The sequence below is a fragment of the Capricornis sumatraensis genome, chromosome 6 (assembly GCF_032405125.1).
Source record: "Capricornis sumatraensis isolate serow.1 chromosome 6, serow.2, whole genome shotgun sequence".
Taxonomy (NCBI): Eukaryota; Metazoa; Chordata; class Mammalia; order Artiodactyla; family Bovidae; genus Capricornis; species Capricornis sumatraensis.
The window spans coordinates 87261642-87277316 of record NC_091074.1 but is presented as its reverse complement, the minus strand read 5'-3'; the positions used below and the strand labels follow the sequence as shown (position 1 = coordinate 87277316).

The 15675-nt window shown below is 40.4% G+C and overlaps 1 protein-coding gene across 3 annotated transcripts in view; it reads right to left on the bottom strand.

The window, feature by feature from the left end:
* Positions 1 to 15675, bottom strand: part of NTRK2 (neurotrophic receptor tyrosine kinase 2) — a 389675-nt gene that overhangs the window by 148157 nt on the left and 225843 nt on the right. The window lies entirely within an intron of this gene.

Genomic DNA, 15675 nt, shown 5'->3' with positions numbered 1-15675 from the left:
CGTCTGGGGTCAGGTCAATTTCAGAGTGCATGACACTCTATGGATCATGCCCCACCCCTTAGGAATTTCTCTAGGGTCAGTGCCCAGGTGCTTGGTGATGAGTGGTGGAGACAGAAGTCTTCAGGTGCTCTGAGGTGGGAGAAGCTGGGTTTTCATCTTTTTTCTGCCACTTTCTCCTGAGACCTCAAGTCTTACTTAAACTCTCCAAGTCTCATTCTTCTTATCCATAAGAAATTGCCTGAATGTGAACTTTATCTGAGATAACATATGTGGAAACAGTTCATGGTAAGTCTCAAAAAGTGTCCTTTCCTCCCCCCTTTCCAGAACTGGTTAAGTCCCTCTCTAACATCTAAACCCAAGAATAACATTTTCTTCTTCTTTCTTTGCATTGGCTGACTTTAGTTTGCCTTGTTAACTACTTGGAAATTAATGAGGCAGAATTTATTTTGTTTTCTGTTCTACTCTGTGGTTTGTCAAGAAGCCATGTACCTTAAAAAATGGGTTTTGTCACTTCTTGTAAAATTAATTTGAATCTTAAGCAAACAGGACACAAAACAAGATCATGTGTCCTTCTTTTTCCCCATTATATCAAGAAAATAATTTGCAATCTCCAGTAACACTAATAATCTTTCCCTTAAGGAAAAAAAAAAATGTATAAACTCAGTCCTCTTGTCTAATCCCAGTGTAAGAGATTTTTCTACTGGGGGTCCAAGCCAGAAAGCTGAAATCTAGATAACAAAGCAAAGCTAAGAACGGACACCACCATCTTGCTGGAGATGGTTACCTAACGTCCTAAGAGGCCTTGACTATCAACAGCCAGAAAGAGAAACAGCATCTGGGGCCACATGCAGGACTCCAGCTTTTACATCACTGATATATTTGGTCTGGCCATGAAAAGAACGCTCCAGAATAGCCTACAGTCAAGAGGCAGGGAGGCTGCCATTTTTGTTTTTGGGTATCAAATGGTTTTCTTCCTGAACCTCAAATAATTTGACTCCAAGGCTTTACCAGCTGTCATTAAAGATGCTAGAGTATCATTTTTTAATTCCTTTGGCAGCAGGAAAACAGCTCCTCAAGGCGGGGGGGCACTTAATTTCATGCTAGTCACTTGATGATGAATAGGTCTCTAGGTCTTTGGCAGCTGTTGGCCAGATTCTCACCACCAGGGGAGGATGCAGGATGATGGGAGATAAGCTCAAGTCAATCCTCAAAAATTCCTTTGCCTTGAAAGCTCACTTAGGGAAAGCACCCGGCTTAAGGGGATGAGAAGAAAAAAAGCAACACATACATTTGGCTACAAAACACCAGTTTTGGCCTTTGCAAGAACATCTTCCATTTCCTGAAATATGATCCATTTTCCTAAAATAAAATGTGTGAAGAAATGACACAAGTCATTGATTTTCACCCCCCCTTGGATGAACCACATACCTTCCGCCCAAGCAAAATTTATTCTCAGGAAGAGCGTCCAAACCCACGCGGAATCTTAATCTTTTGTTCAAACCCCACATACGTTTTACCCTCAGTAAGTTTAGGCAAAAACTGATAGCTAATGCTTTTCATTAAGCCAGTCAAGAAAAATTGCTTACCAGGTTTTACTCCTTCATCAGCCTAACTAATTACACCCATTCACGGTTCCTTTCAGACAGAGATTTCAAATTCCAACTCTCAAAGACTCACACCACCCAAGAGACATCTGCTTCCTGGCTCACTCTGTCTCCTTTTTATATTACCCAGTGAAAAATACTCAGTGGCCCAGAAAGTGCCAATTAAGCAAAACCGGGAAGCGAGAACTTCCAGGTTTCAAGCTGGTGAAGGGTCAGGTCAAGGAGAAGGTGTTGAGATAAAGGTCATGGGAGACGGTGAGATGAAAGACAGATTGGAATCTTCTCAGTCAACACACTCAGGGAAAAGCATTGGGCCTCCAGATTCCAGTGACCAGCCTCAGATACCTCTGCGTGGTGAAAATGGGCGTAATGTGCACATGTTACTGAGGCAAAGTTGGCCTGAAACATACTGAGGCACAAAGTTGGAGTGAGGGCTCCAAGGATGACAAAAGCATGAGGTTTGAGTGATAATAACTAAGGCTGAACTTGAACGCCAAACCTAGATAGTTTTCAGGTAGCAATTCCATTTCTCCAAACCATTAAATCTGGAATATTTTGGAGATTCGGGGCCCAACAGCTCCACAAGCTTGGGAAGCAACTTCCCATTCACAGTCCAAACTAAGATACCATGGATCCCCTAAGTCCAAACTAGGGGAGGGAAGGAATAGAAGTTTGGGATTAGCAGAAGCAAACTATTATATATAGGATGAATAAACAACAAGGTCCTACTGTTGTTCCCTGGAGCACAGGGAACTATATCCAATATCCTGTGACAAACCATAATAGAAAAGAATATGAACAAGGATATATATACATATGTGTAACTGAGTCACTTTGCTGTACAGAAGAAATTAACACAACATTGTAAATCAACTACACTTCAATAAAACTTTTTTAGAAAATAAAAAATATAGAAAAGCTTAAAAAAAAAGAAAATATGGGGATACAACTTCAACCTTATAAAGTCTAACCTTAACTTTCTCTCTAAGGAAAGTTCTCTGTTTGGGAACTGCATTAAATGAGTCCACACCAAATTCTTTATAGCAGTCACAAAGATCTACAAAATCATACAGTATTGAGCGAAAGAATGAAAATCTATTTCCCATGTGCAGTGTACTCTGAGTTCTTTGAAGATGTGATCTTTCTGGCTAAATAATCTATTGGTAGAAACAATGTAAAGAAGCAGAGCATCTTCAGAATCACTGTTGGAAAACTATTTTGAACACTGGGTTTACAAAAACTCATAGGAAATACGTCCTCCTGATGCCTCTTTCTTCTAAAGCTGCCCAAGCTGACTTTTGTTTATGCTTTCAGCTTGGGGCTTTCATAAGCGCATGGCATAGTGCTTCTCTAGATTATTAAAAGCAAATAAATAAATAACTTCTACTACAAGTTCATTTCAGGTACTCAATTTATTACAGCACAAAGAACACCAATGTGGTTCACATTTATATTGCATCTTTAATAATAAATATCTAGGGGTACTGAAATTGTGCATGTGTGATAGCCATACTTCACAAACCTGTGTAATAGCTGGAGATCCTGTTTTGAGGGCCCAATCTCAAAATTTAAAGCTTGGTACCTTTTCAATGATTTGTCACTTGAATCTCATTTTTAAGGGATTATCAGAATACAGGCTTCTGGCCTTTCAGTTTTAAATTAGTGAGGTCATATTTTAAAGGCTTGGTAATTTTTGATCAACGAGTCACAGATTTGTGAATCGAGTAGCTTGAATGGGTGACAGTAATCTCTACTTCAGAAAGTTATAAAGTACTGGCTAGTCCAGGGCCACATCTCAGGCTAGCCAATGACCTAGTTATTTCCACTCTCTTTGGCTAAACTAGGAAGCAAGACAAGAGGCTTTTCCCACTAGTTTCCTTACCTCTCAACCACATCCAGGGTATATTTTATGCACTGCATATTTAGCTTTGTGGCATTAGTTTTTATGTTTAACATTTTGAGAAGGCACTTCGTTCTGAGAAATACAAATAGTGTCACTGCAAAATACCCTATTTGCACTGAAATATAATAAATAAAGAAAATGTATAAAATCACCCTTCCTGGCACTATCCACCATGTAATCAGTGTTAAGTGTCAGTGATCAATTGTGCCTAACAAATTGCTCAAGCACCATAAGCATTATGAAAAGACCACAGTTTTATTAAACACTGGAAATTGTATTTTTCCCAGTGGTTTTACTGTAAGATAATGAACTCCCTGTGAGTGGTGGCAGAGATGCAAATTCAATTTTGCACAAGACTCACAAATACCATGATATATTATGCTGATGGAGACACGGTCTCTGTCTAGACAAAATGAAAAAATTGCCTTGGATTCAGTAAATGTGTATAATTAAGAAAATATGAACAGCTAATCATCAATATTGCATGCATGTTTGTATCTCCAGTCTTGTTTTTTTAATTTTAAATTATAGTTGAAAGTTGAACCTCTTCTTCTGGGTTTCAGATTTCACTTTTCAAAGAGACTATTGATATTGATGAAGCCAGAAGGCACCCTAATCAGGCCCCAAAATTGTACTAACTTTTCCTTAAATTTTTCTTTCAACCAAGTGGCATGCCTGGGTTTTAATTTATAAGAGCAGGCTTTATTACACAAATAAGCAGACATTGTCTGGGGGGACAAAACTGAAGCAGCTCTGATAGTTTTATTAATTTATTTGATTTACTTCTGGTTTCCCTTACCCAATCTTATTTATGTCAAAGTAAGTTGAAGCAGAATTCATTATGTAGTGAAATCCAATTTGAACACTTTTTATTGGGACATGGTGATTCAATCATTTCTCTCCTTAAATCCCATTATCTCTTCTCACATTATTTTGTACAGATCAAATCACATAAGATGAAATTCTAAAAGAAACTTAAGAAGTTGTGGACAGGAATGAAATAATATCTGAATAATTCCTTATACTATGAATATTATTATACCACAGTTAACTTCTTATCATTTTTCATTCTAGTAGCATATTTTCACTGAAGAAAATTAACTGAGTTAGCAAACTTTCCTAAGTAAACTTTTGAAGCAATGTTAGTTTCTAATCGTTTTGATATAGGATTAACAGAAGTACTGAATCTAATCTGACCCTGTTTGGGCATTTTGACATATGGTTTATTATGTATATTAAAAAATTTGCCAAATTACTACCAAATCTTTTCCTCGTCCAATAGCAGAGTTTAGGAACTCTCAAACTTTGATAACTTTATAAAATGTTTGTGGAAAACTATTTATTTCCCTGTGTCATTGTGTCAGGTATATTGTTAGTATGTAGGGACTCCTCAAGTCATAAATGCATTTAGTTACCGAAGTCCATTTCCTTGTTAATTATTTAGAGTCATTTTCACATGGAAACACTGAAGTTATACATAGAATGACAAGACTATCCCACCATACTATACCTTCCAAATCACAGTTCCTTTGCTTTAATCCATCATGAGTGAAATTATTTCCATCTTTGGAGACCTGTAAAAGCTCTGTGCAGACCAGAGAGGGTAGCCAAATCCAGCAATTCAAATGAAAATGTTGCCTGACTTCTACTCCTAACAGAATCAGAGGGGAATTTAACTTGTTAGCCATGTCAGATGCCTGGTGAAGTACAGATGTATTTTTCCCCCAAAACTACAAGTACAACAATTATACATATGCATTCATGCGCTCCTTCAGTTATTCACCACATGTTCATTATGCAAAGTCCTGAACACTGTTTTAGGAGCTGAAGATGCCGAAGCACGTGTGTGTCCACTGAACGGCCTGTGGTTGAAAACTTACAAAACTGTCATTAAGTCTTTCCATCTGCAATTTTCAATATCACTCAGTGACTGCTGCCACTCAATTCCTGGGTGAGACATGACTTCCTGAGTATACACATTAATCATCCAATATATGATTATACATGCTGAGCCTAATCTGAACTTGCATCCTCAACACCTCCCTATACCACCCATCCTAGAGTTTTCTTTGTTAAAGATTCCAGATAGTATTATTAGTCAGAGATTTGTTTTCCATATTGGCAAATGGGAGATACACGTAAAATACACACAATGCTTATTCCAGGGTAAGCAAAAGACTCATCAAATTCTCTTTGGAAATATTTCAACTCTGCTTCTCTGAAGTCTCATCCTCTTTAGTCTCTCCAAGCCGCTCTTGGGCTGCACTTCCATAAATGCTAAAGGACTGCCCAAGTTTTGAAGGTTTGTGCTGACATATGCACGGAGGTTCAGGGGGCTTAGAAATCTCCAACAAACAATAGTTTGATTGTATCATTATTTGTTATGATGGCCTCTGAATGGCAGTTGAATAATTCATACCCCAAACTATGATCTTTTCTAAGTTGTTTTTTAAAATTTATTCATTTTTAATTGCAGTATAATTGCTTTACAATGCTATGTTATTTTCTTCTAAGTTTTTTTTTAAGATAATTAGGAAAGTAAACAGTGGGTCCGAAAGAGTTTATTCATTTTGGCTCACCTCACCATTCTCATTCACCTGCAGTTGTCATGCACAGTGAAAAGTTGCTATGTGATGTTTTGGGGGAGCATGTATTAGTCTACCTAATAGGAGACAAATATGAGGTCATACACACGAATCTGTGGGAGCAGATACACCCATGGTAAAGTAGATTCCTTAAAATAACAGCTCCTCGATGTCCTCTGACCTTATTGAACGTCCTGATGAATGCTCTTCTCATGGAAAAAGATGCCACTCATCAAAGTGATTCATGGTTTTTAAAAAGACTCCTTACAGGCTAAATATCTACAAGAATCTTGACCCTTTTCGAACAGGCAATTTGGAAACATGGATCTTCGCATAGAAAATGAAAAAAAAAAAAAGAATCATAGAGGTTGAACCAGAAATGTGACTCATCTACCCTACAAAATGTTCACACATGGCTGGCACTGAAATTGGCTGTCTGTAGAATGGTCATCATGAAGGCAATATTAGCCTGTGTCCTCTTGGTCTTTCTGGAGCAGGGTAACCTGGGAAGGTGCTGTGGGTGCTTTGACACTTGGAACATTGCTTTATAAAGCTCAGTAAATGTGTGCACTTCAACTGGCTCCTTGAACTCTTGGCACTCTGAACTCTGTCTTTGGAAAAACAGATATCAAGCTCACCTAGGAAAAGTGATGTGCTTATCTTGGAGGAATGAAGGTGCTCAAGAAAGAGTCAAAGATCTATGATCTTTTCCTAGGATTTTCTGAAATAAGACCACAAAAAGGCAAACTTTTTAGAGAGGGCTGGGCTACGGGAAGGCTTCCCAGGTGGTGCTAGTGGTAAAGAACCCTCTGCCAATGCAGGAGATGTAAAAGATGCGGGTTCAATCCCTGGGTCAGGAAGATTCCCTGGAGAAGGACACGGCAACCCACTCCAGTATTCTTGCCTGGAAAATCCTGTGGACAGAGGAGCCTTGTGGGCTACAGTCCATGGGGTTGCAGAGTCAAACATGACTGAAGCAACTTAGCATGCATGCATGCATGGACAGGGTGGGGGAAGTAGGATTTGACATGATTTTAACTAGCAAAAAATAAAAGTGAGGGTTTATTATTATTTATTCATTTATTATTCATGAGTATTTACTATTTCTGGTAATGACTCCATCAAGAAGACCTACCTGCTGCCCCAGTGGGCTCTGCTAACCTTACATTAGAGACCGGGCCTGGGGTCAGTCTACCACTGGCTCCTTTCTCCTCTAATAATAAGCTCACTACCTGCCACCTGGCACTTCCCTGCCTGTGTGCTTGAAGGTTAACACACTCAGCTTACCTTGATCAGCTCACATGAAAGGTGCAACACCAACAGTACAATTCCTCTTGCAGAGTTTGAAAATTGCTCTCCATTATTTTTGGAAAAGGTCAGCAGGAACCCTCAGCTGGAAAGAGCCCCAGACTTAAAGGAGGCCAACTGGGGACTGAACAGAAACTCTCCCACATTAGGACTATAATTTGGGTTCATTATTTCCCCCTCCTAGCCTCTCTGAGCCTCAGTTTTCTCATCTATTAAACAGAGTAGTAATATCTATCCTGTGGCGCTGACAGGGATTCATTTGTTTTTTATGTGAAAATGCAACTTGTAAGGCCTGGCACATAAAAGGCATTCGATATTGGTTGTTTTAGATAATCAAAAATGCACACATTACAAAAGGGGCTCATGGCATTAAGGAAAAGGCTGAGTGAAAATGGAGTATTTAAAATCTCAAAAGGTATATCTCGAATTTATCAAATCTCATACTAAAGTTCCAAATGTGGGAAAATGAAACAATATCTATTATCTAAATTTCACTTTTACTTTAAAATTTTATCCAATTTTTTTCTAGATTAATTCTCAATTTTGCTAAGATCTCCTGACCCTCCTCTCATTTCTGCCTTTTTAAAAGAATCTTTCTCATTCTGTCTTTTCTTTCTTTCTCCTTCCCTTTCTTTGTTTCTTTTCTCTCTCTCTGTTTTTGGCAGTCTTGTTCATTTCTTCACTCTGGAGAGTCACATATGAGAAAAAGTCCATCAGAAGATGAGAGTGCCTGTCTGTGCAGATATTTCAGCAGACGGCACTGGATGGTTAGTGCTGGGGATGCTGAAGCTGGCTGATTCAGAGGAATGCATCTCCAGGGGCAGATGAGATGTGGGAAGGGAGAACAATTAGGTCAGGAATGCAGGAAAGAAGAGAAGCCTGAAAGCTAATCAGCCCAGCAGCTAATGTACACAAAATGGCATTTTGCAAAGACCAGAGGTTTACACAAGATCCTGGCCAGAAGGAGTCTGAGTCTAGGGCTGAGTTAAAGTGAGCAGAGTGAGATTCTTGCCCTGTGCAAAAAATTTAAGGGAATATCCCAGATTCAGTCATTAACATGAATAATGTTTTTTATTCTCCATTATTTATTATCACTTTTTCATTGAGTTGCTGAACAGTATCATATAAGTTTAGGTGTACAATATAATGATTCACAATTTTTAAAGATTATATTCCATTCATAGTTAGTATAAAATATACTAAAATAGTAAAGCATTACAATTAATGTTTTAATGCCATGGTTTTAAAAACTAAACATTAAAAAAACAGTTGTGAAGGAAAAAATATGAAAATTTTAAAGCCAGGATTTGACCTTGGATTTGTAGCACTCACTCTAATCCCTGCTTTCTTAAGTCTGTCTATTACAAATTTTGAAATTTTCTTCATAGGTTTTTCATTAATTTTTGTCTTTTAAAATATTGCATTCAGATGTGATTTATCTTGATGGCTGATATTCTTTGGTGCTCCTTTAAATTCTGCACTTTAATTGAGGGCCTCACCCATATTGCCTTAATGCTGGCTCTGCTGGGTGCAGTGGGGGCTGTTTGAAAGCTCAGAGGAGCTGCTCGGGAGCTAAATGGGAGTTAATGGAGACAACTTCTAGGATGCTGTTGGTAGTGCTTTTAGGAATCCCAATACTGAACTAAATTCTCAAGTTTATGTAAGAATAATTATTAGTTGGTGATAAAAAGTAGGCAACGGACACCACAAATCTGACACTCTTGTCTTTATTGGCATAAGAGTTTGGCTCTGAATGATTAACTACATCACAAATTCCAATACAACAGATTTCATTTCCATCAACGAGCCTCTATAGTAAAGATTTCCAAGCTCCATTATCATTCATACATATGCGGGACAAGCCCTGGAGATTCTAAACATAGTAAAAGAATGCAGATCATGTTTCAGGCCTACTCTCTTCAAACATAAGAGAGGGAAATAAAGTTAAGCAACAAGGCGATGGCACCCCACTCTAGTACTCTTGCCTGGAAAATCCCATGGATGGAGGAGTTTGGTGGGCTGCGGTCCATTGGGTCGCAAAGAGTCAGACACGACTGAGCGACTTCACTGTCATTTTTCACTTTCATGCATTGGAGAAGGAAATGGCAACCCACTCCAGCGTTCTTGCCTGGAGAGTCCTAGGGACGGGGGAGCCTGGTGGGCTGCCGTCTATGGGGTCACACAAAGTTGGACACGACTGAAGTGACTTAGCAGCAGCAGCAGCAATGAGCAGAGTCCCCTCCCTATCCCACCTCCGCAGATCCTGGTGCAGCATCAGAGGGCAGAGCTGCTGAGATCAGCACTGCAAGGCAGCAGGCAGGAGCCCAGCAAGCAGTAAGGGGCTCATTGCTTGTTGCGGGGAAGCAGGAAGACCTTCAAGACAAGATCACACTAACACTCAGACTGGGTGCCCCTTAGCTGAAGTGTCTCCTTGGGGAACGTCATCAATGTGAATTCACACAAGCCCCCTCTTTCCAAAGGTGGGCATAAGGTATGAGGACGACACGGATTCATCCCCAGTCCTACAACCCCTCCCTAGCTTGGCCCACACACAGAAGCTTGGTCTTTGATAACATAGAGCTCTTCTAAGAGAACAAAAGAGGGCCTCCTGGGATGTCAACACCAAGGACCATACTCACATATCAGTGATCAGACCCCAATCTGGCTAAGATTCGCTTTAATTTGAAACTTGGAATTCAATGTGCAGGAAACAGCAGAGAGTATACACAAACGCAGAGAAGACACATGGTTCAGGAAGTGAGTGATATGGTTATTCCCTCTGCTACTTGGCCATCAACTTCCTCAAAGTCCAGGAGTTCAGGAATCTATGGCAGAGCTCCTGGTCATCAAAATCTTCCTAGATTTCCTCTTCGGAGGCCAGTGCTAATAAAGGTCTAGGTAGGGCTCAAGGGAAACTAAAATCTTATATGTACACAAGGAAATTTTAGTCAAAGGTTCTTAAGAGAGAGGAAAATATCCTAAAAATGGCAACACTTGGGAAAGAAGAAAATGGCCCGCTCTAAATAAGGGCTAATGAGTGATACAGAAGCACAACTGCTTCTCTGGACATCAGGTGCTGGCATTAACTGAACTAGGAATAAGGATGAAATGTCGTCATTAGCATCATGGTTCCTGAACCTTCATACATAGAGAAAAGGAGGGAGGGTGATAGAATGATATGAACAAAGGAATTTATATTTATGGGCCAGAGGAAGGAAAGCCAGGATAGAGACACTTTGAGGCCAGTTAGTCCAGCTGGCCGGGTACTCTATTAATAGAAAGTAGGAGTTCGTCCCTGGGTAACAGTTTCTCTCTGTTCATTAGCAACAGACTAAAGGCCAACCCACTTGTAAAAGTAAACTCTTTTCAGGAACAAGGGTGGAGATGAGTATTAGGCATGAGAGCATAAATGAATCTGAAAATCCATCCTTCTTTCAGGAAAACATGTCCGGTGGCCACTCAGTGGTGCAGAGATATCATGTAATCTCCCGTAATGAAGGCATTCCATAACATGGAGACCAGCTCTTTTAATATAATTAGATAGTGTGGCATTGTATCCTGTCCCCCCTGTATCAACCACTTATTGGAACATTAGGAATATAGCACTTAGTCTAAATGCCATCATTATCTAATAATCACTTGGGTTCCACTTTAATGCACCCAGAAGGTCAACGGCGTGGTTAAATAAATTTGCTAAATAATAGCAACAGGGTAAAAAGAATGTTGATGTCTACCCATATTCATAGCATGTACAGGAACTGATGAAAATAATAGAGAAACTAGACATTAGATTATTCTTTTCTTTCTAGAATTCCTCTTTGGCTCCCCACCCCCTTTGGTTCAACACTGAACAAATCTAACTTCTTACATATCATAGGAATCTATGTATTCTGGAATTACTTTTAGAACCTATCTACTTTAATAGGACTCTGCAAAATACCAACTTTGAACCACTCCAGTATGTCATACTGTTGATAGAGGTCCTCTGTACAGAACCCCAGCTTAGGCCTTGATGCTTGAGACATTAGAAGAGGAAGCCTTTCATGAGAAGACTCATGAAGAAATCTCATGGAGAGATGCCTGGGCCACTGACTGCATCAACTTTAGGTAAGGCAGGATGTCTAAAGGGAGACTCCAATTTATCAGAGGTCCTTGCACAGCCCAGGAGTCCCGGGCAGAAGAAAAGGCATCTCTACTTAGTGGAAAGCAAATCAGATGTAACCAGCCTGACCCTTTCAGATCCAGGACCCCTGGCTCTCTGAAAGGAGCTAGGCTGCCAGGGTGAAGAACTAGGAGAGAGAAAGTGATCATCTGCTCCAGCTGAGCAGTCAGCTACATCTGGAGTCATGCAGAGAGCTGATCCTAAACTGAGGCACTCAGGCTTCCTTGGCAAATAAGGGAGCCTTCTGCTTCCCAAGTCCTCTCAGCCTCCAACACAAGGTTTGTCTGCTCTGTAACACTCACCTTGTAAAAGCTGAGCTCCTCTGGATTAAGGGTCACTCGAAACCTGACCTGCTAAGGTCAGCCCAGCCCACCTCTGTCTTAACTCCTATATGGTTGTTGTTTAGTCACTAAATCATGTCCAACTCTTTGTGACCCTGTGGACTGCAGCATGCCAGGCTCCTCTCTCCTCTACTATCTCCTGGATTTTGCTCAAATCCATGTCTACTGAGTCAGTGATACTATCTAACCATCTCATCCTCTGCTGTCCCCCTCACCTCCTGCCCTCAGTCTTTCCCAGCAGCAGGGTCTTTTCCAGTGAGTGAGCTCTTCATATCAGGTGATACTCCTATGTATAACCAAGCAAATACAAGATCTGACACCAACAATAATACACCCAGTGAGCTTCCTACAGACTTTCCAACACAATTCACCCAAGACAACCCATTACTGGAGAGGTATGAACAAAGCCCAGTACAAACAAAGGCCAGGGTTCAAGTGGTTAGACTTTATATCATAGGAGGTTAAAATGACAGACACAAGATGACAAAGTTTGATATCCAAATGATATTATCAGTAGTTATCTCTGTTAGAATTGTAGGTAAGTTTTTATTCCATCTTTGTTTCTTATGTTTTCTAAATTTCCTTCTATAACCTATAGTATTTATTTTTAAAGAATTGCATTTTAGGGACTCTGAAGGCGTTTTGGTGAATGAAGACTTAATTCTGTCTTACTAGCAGAAATTAATCATCAGAGCTAAGCCAGCTAGGGAGATCAATCCAATATGATTTGCCCAAGACTGTCTTGTTTTAAAAGAACTTCCGCAACCCTGGTTGGGGGGGTGGGTACAGGTACTGTTATACTGACATGTATTTCTCCTTTGGACCACAAATACTACCTTCTAACTTTTACCTCCCTCAGGGAGCTCAGGCATTCAGAAATACACCGCATCCTCTCAGCCAAAGGAAGCGGGCTCAGACAGCGAGCACCGTGAGCACTTTGGGCTGCTGTCTCCATCTCAGGAGGCTGCTTTACTCCTAGAGGCTAAGCCCGAAGAGGGAGATTGCCTTTTGTGGTTGGCTATCAGGTTGAAATGAGAAGTAGATCTCTCTCCAATTCTTTCCTGTCCATGGTGTGGAGCAAATTCATCTTACATACTTCAAGAGAAATATCCACTATCAAGGGGTTTCCCAGGTGGCGCTAGTGGTAAAAAATCCACCTGCCAGAGCAGGAGATGTAAGAGACATGGGTTCCACCCCTGTGTTGGGAAGATCCCCTGGAAGAGGGCCTGGCAACCCACTGCAGTATTCTTGCCTGGAGAATCTCATGGACAGAGGAGCCTGGCAGGCTACAGTCCATAGGGTCTCAAAAAGTCTAACATGATTGAAGCGACCCACCATGCAAACACTTACCAATGGCCATGATAAAGAGCAGACAAAGAAACTACAGCACCGTGAAGGAAGGGCAGTATGGCTGTACCTCATAAGGAGAGCTGGCATGACGACAAATCTGAGAAGGAGCCCAACCATGGTGGCTTACCCTCTCTAGCTGGCAGAATTAGTTAAGACAGAGAAAATCTGCACTTCACAAAGAGAAAGCCTGCACTCTGTGACATTAGCTGCCATGAAGGATTGAGCTATGAGCAAGCATCACATCCAAGAAAAACTCCCCTTCTGTCATCTCTACTTAACCACAGGGAGCACTCAGTGTTCAAAGCATCTGGGTAACAGGAGCTCCCTAGCAACATAAGAGGCTCCTCTGCGTATGTTTGCTGAGCTGGTTGTAGTCCCCAGTCTGCTGGCACATGTGAGAGTGACCAACCGGAAACCAAAATGGTGGTGCATTTGATTAGATTCATCCTGCTGGTATCCCTCTCCAGTTGGGCTGGGCTTTGGAAAATATCCAGAACAAACACTGTAGAATCCTGCATCTGCTGGGATGCTTCTAGCACATCAGTGATGATTTGGTGAAACTGAACTGAACTGTCTGGTGTGTGAGAGGGTACATAATTTCCTCTTGATTGGCCAATGATGTGGAAGTAAAATCAGAATATCACTCTGAGTGTTTCTGTGACCTAAATCCATAATAGTTTTTTTTTTTTTCCTTTTTTAGCCATTAAATGTAAGATGGAGTGTTTTCTCTAAGAGGTCTTGGTATCCTATAATTGGGTGATATTTCTTTTTTGATAACAAGTCATATCACCCAGGGGTCAAACGCTAATAGAATGAAGTCTCTTATTTTACATAGTCATAAATGTGCTTGAATTTTCTTTTCAGAGGAGTTTTTAACATGTCTTACATTGTACATATAATTATGCAGCATGTATTTATTTCCTTTCTACAAAGAAACTCAAGTTGCTTTTTTAAAACATTATTTGATAGCTTCTTACCATCTCCTCTGGAGTTGAAAGGAGAATATAGTATCAAGCTGTGATAGCTAGCAGTGGGAAACTATGGCACCAAGAGACAGAGTTGGATTGGGACTTTACAGAGTCTATGAGCAGTGTACCATGAAGACCCCCATGAGATGGGTTGTCAGCCCACTGTGCCATAAATGAAGCAATTTCTAAGGATCCAAAAATAACTGCAGTCTCTAGTCCCTAACACTCATGCTGGGCAAAATAGACCTAGGTTATTTTTAAAGTGCAGGCCATAGCCTTCAAAGGGATATAAACAGTTCCCAAAGCAGCTATCTTTTGGCCAATTAAATACTTAGAAGCAAACGTACTTAGAAGCAAAATTAGCAGGCAAAGGACATAAGAAAGTGCTAAAGCAATTGTTTCTGCCTGTTTTTAAACCCTATCAAATGGACCATCAAAATGGACCATGGGCACAGATTGCACTGAAGTTTGAAGATAACCTCCAATAACTCTCAACCCTTGATCTGATGAGCTCCTGGGGTCTTGGATATACTTCAGAACTTTTGCTCAGGTGTACTCAAAGTAATGTTACAAATATGTTCAAAACCTCTGCAGTTCTGTGAAAAATACCACTTCCATTACCTCCCCTGGCTGGTAACACAATGACAGTGTAGGTATGGCAGCTAAGAGGATCAACAGGGGTGCCCTGCATGATCTTTTCAACTACTGTGAAAACATTCCGTTCCTTTATTATGTTTTATTTCCTTCGTCTTTGCTGGTCTATGAATCTGTGCTTATCTACATAGTTACCTAACAAGCATGTAACCAATGGGAACACACACACACAAATGTATACACACACAAACGTATACACACACACGGACTATAATAGTTAGAGGAGCATGGTGTACTCTGCAGGAAATCAATCAATGTCCATTTCATTGGAAATGAAATCAAAATGGGGAAAAGTCAGAATTCCTTATCTGCATCTTCCACAGAGAGTTAGTTACTAGCCCTAGATACACATAGAGGGCATGCGCTGTAAGAACAAACACATACAGTACATATTTAGAGACAATTCTCATTTAATGTAGACCCTCCACCTAGGATTCTAGCTAATTTATAAGGCTGCTCTAGGAAAGACACAATTCTAGAGATGACAAGTCTATGCCATTTGCCTTTCCTGAAGGGGAAGCTATAACGCATTCCCACCCTTCAAAAGAACCCAAGATTGATGATTCAGGGGTATTGTTGGTTAGGGTGGGTTTTCTTTCTTTCTTTTTTTTCCAGTTCAGAAGTTGTGTTTCCATTGTACCCTGTCAAAAATGTTCTTAGAAGACAAGGAGAGAGGACAGTAGCAGAGCTGCCCTTGAGCCAAGTTGGTCAGTCCTACTAGGAAACAACCCCGTGTGGTCAGATGACATGCTTTTCAGACACGTCTACACAGACTAGTTGAATTAAAGACCAACTGCAGC